The 5617-nt window shown below is 39.4% G+C and overlaps 1 long non-coding RNA gene across 1 annotated transcript; it reads right to left on the bottom strand.

Annotated features, from left to right (window-relative positions):
• Positions 1–731: 731 nt before the first annotated feature.
• Positions 732–3258, bottom strand: LOC104959904 (uncharacterized). The gene is made up of 4 exons (XR_799931.1): positions 1849–3258; positions 1647–1765; positions 1126–1539; positions 732–956 (listed from the first exon to the last, which is right to left on the bottom strand). It is a non-coding gene; the product is annotated as an uncharacterized lncRNA (long non-coding RNA).
• Between the last annotated feature and the right edge of the window lie 2359 nt (positions 3259–5617).

Genomic DNA, 5617 nt, shown 5'->3' with positions numbered 1-5617 from the left:
ACACTCTCTCTCTCTCTCTCTCTCTCGAATCGACCAGTGGCCTTTATTTGTCATGAACAATCAACGAATCTACAAAACAATGACACCAGCCAAGCTCACCTTCATCTTTTGGGAACAGAAACATCGCCACTTCGGCAGACTTGACATTACTACAGCCAGCGGCAATGCATCGCTTCCCGTGTGTTTTTCCTCCGATTTTCTTCACTGTCGCCTCCATTGTCAGGTTTTCTCGATTGGCAATCACTTCCAGTCGACTCCGCAACACTTTCCAGTAAAATACTCGCTCAAAAACGTTGAGAAATTCGACTTTGAAAAAGTGAAAAAATGAACGGTGGTGAATGTAAATAGTGCGGCGGCGTCCATCTCGTGACGTCCCGCAGTAGATCGCAAGCCACGCCCACGAAGGCGGAGGTCAACTGCAGATTTCCAGGCGGCAAATTCAAAACTCGTCAAATTCATTGCTATTCCAACATCTTTTGATATGGGTTCAATAGACAATTTTGGTCATTACTATACATATTAGCATAACAGATCATGCACAGGTGCACACTTCACTGGGCCTTTAAAGGTTAAAATGTTCTCTACAAAATGAATGACAGAAAATGACCATAATATCTCTGCCCATTACAAACAACTTTTATGTTGCATATGATGTTATGCATTCAGCAATGTGTGGATATGCCTTTCGAGTAGAAAACCATATAAATGGAAATTAAGTTTGAATTCTACTTACATGTACTTTCATTTTCATCAGAACTGGTAAGAGTCTGATCCAAAATAATTGTTGATCCACCTGCGTCACTTGAGTCAGCATCATAATCTTTTCCTGAGTCACTTGCGGACAAGTCAAGGCAACGCCTCTTCTTTGGACAGCTCCTCTCTTGTGCAGACCCTTGCCTCTTTTGCGGAGACTTTACGTTCAGAAGCCTCTTTTTAAGTTTATTGTGAATGGTTGTCTGTGGCAAATAACAAAGAATAACTTTATAAGAATTACTTAATCATGTTGATGAAGCCTTGACTTTTTTTACAAAATGTTAAGAGATGACAGTGAATTCAAATAATTATTAAGTACTTCACAATCAACAAAGTGCAAGTAATAAATAGCCACACATTTTAATGACTTACATGTTTCACAGCTTCATCTTTGTCTTGTAACATGGGATAATACTCAACTACTTTCTTAGCCATGGCTGTGAGTTCAGGGTTGGAAGGGTACTGAAGCTCTTCTCCTTGTGGACTTGCTCTCAGGATGGAAATCATGCTCGTGAGTGTGTTCCTCACTAGCCTGCAACTCAACTCCTTGGACATTACACATTCCCCCTCTCTGCCTGTGCGGGCCATCTCAAAGTAATGTCTACAAGCTTGTTCCAACTCACTGTCCGTGTAAATCACATACTCTGGTGGACTAGGTAGCTATAGGGTCATCTTTGGGCGTTTTTTCTCCAAAGGAGTGGATGTTTGGGGGAGACTATGTTTTCTACAAGGTGGAGTTCCTGTTTCAGAAGGGCCATCTTTATCTTTTAAGATAGGATTCTCGTCCTACAACAGCAGATAATGTCAAACAGTCAAAGTCAAACAATGGCGACAATCTGAAATAACATGTCTTGTGCAACTTTGTTTTTAGACCAAAGTAGGTAACCATTTACCTCTGGGCTGATCAAAGACCACACTCTTTTTCTCCTAAGAAAGTGTTCTGGCCCAGGAAAAAGGTCTCTCAAATCATCACGAGTGAGGGAGTGCATCAATACCTCATCGATGTTAGCAGCTATGAGGACAGCAGCATCATTACCAACATTTTACAATCCCAAATAATTATTTATCGTTTTGATTCAAACACAAATGACATACCCTTAAAAATTGACACTGTAACATCATCCATTGTCCCATCTATAACCTGGTAGGAAGAAAAAATATTAATTAATTATCATAATTTTATTTCAAACAGCTTTACAAACATGTGATTTAATATTACAGTGAATACAATCATTCCTTGTGGTTTAAGCTCTTAAATGCTTTTCATTTTATGTTTTTATCTGCTACAGAGGCTGAAAAATAATGGTTTTAGTCAGTGTGCGAAATACCCGTCAATATTCGGGGGGTCCCATCTCCCGATTGTTGCGCAACACTGACATAGGAGGTTGCATTGGCTAAAGTTGTTTGGATGCACGTTGTTTTATATTACAGGGTTTCTCAACGGGGGCGTCAGCGCCCCGTGGGGGGCGTTCGTACAACCTAGGGGGGCGCTGGGAACGAACACGGGGTGTCACAACTTCGCTTGTGTAGTGGTCATTATCTTGAACTTTTTAAACTTTCATGGTTTTCAAATATTTTCGGTGCAAAAATAGGATAACTGAAATAAAAAGCCTATCTTCATATGGGTTTCTTACCCTTCTATCGTCTCATCTACTTTCTACTTTATGCTCAGTACCGTCATGATCGCTATAGTAACGCCGATAAACAAATCCACCTCATCACAGTAGAGTGGTCCTTTCCGAAACTATTTCACTGGTTGGTTTGCTGGACATGCAAAGCAAGCGGTGTATGGGGCATTACACTAAGCAACATGAATCTCATTCATATTACATAGTAAGGCAACATAAGACGTGAAAAAAGCTAACTCTGCTTAGCATGCTAATTGTAAACAATAGAACGTGCGCATTACATATAGACCACTGCAACGTCGCTCATTACGTCTGCGAACCGATAAACACTTACTTTCATAAGGTACACCAACCGGCACATGAACATTTAACACTGATGTTACAGGCGCTTAACTTGTATAGTAACAAACTACTTTAATTACTATTTGGCCGCGAACTTAAACGTGCTACTCTCCAACTCAGAACGAAGGGACCCCATATTTCGCACACTGGTTTTAGTGAATACTGACAAAACAGCTATCTTTCCCTTGCTGTATCTCAATTTGCATACTTCTGTACTTACATTTACTGTTTTGAGTGTATAAATGTGTTCCAATCTGAAGCATGAAATATTTGTGTGCACTATAGGCCTACCGGTAGTACCCGCATGGTTCATTATAACGGTCAAATAGTTCAGTGTGAAACGCTGAACACTTTCCACTCTTAGTTACCATTTTGACTGCGTAATGGAAGTTGTGGGACCGGTGAACACATCACGATACAAATAAAAGTTATACATGTCGTTTTTAATTCATTATTTAATAAACGTACCACTATACTGGTGTAGAAAAGAAGCAACTGACAATTTTAGTGGATTAATTCAGCAGTCTGTAATGATTTGCTAGCTAGCTAGCTAACTAGCTAACAGACATAATATTTATTGAATTTTTAACCCAGCAACATTGGTACCGTGACAAATTAATGCGCTTTTATTATAATATGAATACACACCTTCTCTCCAATGTGTGACCTTCTTCTCTTCTCTTCTTCTGTGACCTTCTCTTCTTTCTAACCTCGTGAACTGGCTACTTGAAAATGATACAGTAGTGGGTTGAACTCATCGTTCGACAAATAATAATCTGGGTAAATAGGGATGATAAAATTAAGCATTTGAGGAAAAAAAGGTGACGATAGTGTTTGTAATTGCTAATACATATGCTTTTTGTCTTTTTCATATCGCAGCACATACTAAAAAGGATATATCAGAGACCCCAACCCCCCTATTGTTAATATGGTTTGACCCAACCAACGTGCCAAAGCCCTCCAGGAAGTCTTGCAGAACTAGGAGATATTACAGTACTGGCGCGGGCTGTGGTTCAACTTTGCCTTTAGCAGATGTTTTGTCTGTCACATCAATCTGTCAGCTTCCATCTCCTCCTCAGTTCAGAAGGTTTTGAGGAACATGGCGTATTGGCGGTGTGTGATTTGCTTCTTTTTTTTTGCATGAACATTGAAGTCTCGGCTGAGCCATGTTAACAAGGCACATGGCCGCAGTCCAGATTTCCGTGTTGTATGTGGAATTAATGGATGTTTCAAGCTACTTTGAAAATGTAGTGAGCTAAGCTACCAGTTACTCTGCCATTATGGAGCTTCACTACACAGAAGCTACCAACCAGTCAAATGTAGCAAGCTATGTTACACAAACACCGCAAAAGTAGCTCACTACATGTGAAGCTACTTTAATGGTGCCTTCACGTGCTATGGGAAAGATGATCCTTTCCATTTGTGAATTGGTAATTACGAGTGCGTTGTGTTCACGTGCTTTTGTTGTCGTAGTGAAATAACCCTAATTTGTGTACGTCATAAAGGGGGTTCTTATATGGGTTTCTTTATTTTTACTCTGGAAATCTTTTAATCTGGACTTTGCTATATAAATACTAATTATTATTATTACTACACTAGTTGGCTACTTATCTCTACTTTATTCTGTCCAATGAAAACTTAAGCAGTAAAACAATGATTGATTGATGATTTGATCTTCCTCTTGCCTCTCAAAAATAGAAGAGGAGCAATCTCCTCTGCCTCTATGGACCAGCCGCCACTGGTTGAAATAGCAATTTTCACTAGCCAGAACACAGGACTTTCTTCCTGTAATTATTTTCACAGACACTATTTAAATAAGACATATTGGACAGGGGCTGCTGGTTTAAAAGCCATATCTTACATGATAATATTACTCAAACATACAACACTTGAGTTAACTAGTCTTTCTTCTAATTGTGTAATATTACTATGAATATGTCTCCAGGAAGAAGCTGATACATCTGGCGGAAATCTTTCCAGACGTGCAGTTGCATTTTCCATCAATGTCCGTGAAAAATGCCACCTGTCCCAGGTATTTCATCTATTAGTTGCTTTGTAAAAAAGTGTCTGCTAAGTGACATAATGAATGTAAGTGTGCCTGTAGTAAAAGGGGTTGAAGAGGTATGTCATTTTCAACCTTGTGTTCAGACATGGGGGCACTTTAGTTATGTTAGTTAGCTATGGACACTCTGACTGTAAATGCATACTCTGATGTATTTAATTTTTTTAATTTTCTCTTTCAGAGGAGTGTCAACGATATTGTCTCTGGGGTCCAACAGTATCAAGCGGCTCTTCTGGATACCTTGAGAGACAAAATGAAGAGGGTCTTCGAGAGTCATTCAGGGAGTACGGCACAGCTCCAAGAGGAAGCATTGGCAACATTTGATCCTTTTCAGGATCCTTTCACCCTAATGGCCACCACATACATGCAGGATAGCACCATTCAGAATCTTTTTAACCCAGTGAAACCAGAGGAAATAGTTGTGTCTCAAAAAGTTTGTAGAGTTAAAAAGGGAGACTCAAGAGTTCTTGTAATCAAAAACAAAAGTTTTTACTATATACCCCTAATTAATAGTCTACAACAGTTGTTGTCCAACTCCAGAATCTTTGATATGATCAACACTGCACCACAAAGCTGCAACAAAGATGGGTTTTTGTATGACATTGTTCATGGGAGTCTTTTTAAATCTCACCCTCTGTTTTCAATAAAACCTACTGCTTTGCAGCTGATCTTGTACACTGATGAATAGAGATATGCAACCCTTGGGGTCACATAGCTTCTGTAACAATTACTGATGGTTTATATACTCTAGGAACATAGACCCCAAGTTTAGATCGAAGCTTGCAGCAATTAGACTCCTGATATAGCAAAAGCGAATGATATTGACCAGTGT

The sequence above is a fragment of the Notothenia coriiceps genome, unplaced genomic scaffold (assembly GCF_000735185.1).
Source record: "Notothenia coriiceps isolate Sejong01 unplaced genomic scaffold, NC01 NC01_scaffold00031314, whole genome shotgun sequence".
In the NCBI taxonomy this organism is placed as follows: domain Eukaryota; kingdom Metazoa; phylum Chordata; class Actinopteri; order Perciformes; family Nototheniidae; genus Notothenia; species Notothenia coriiceps.
Note: the sequence above shows the minus strand (reverse complement) of the source record. Positions and strands in the feature narration are given on the sequence as shown.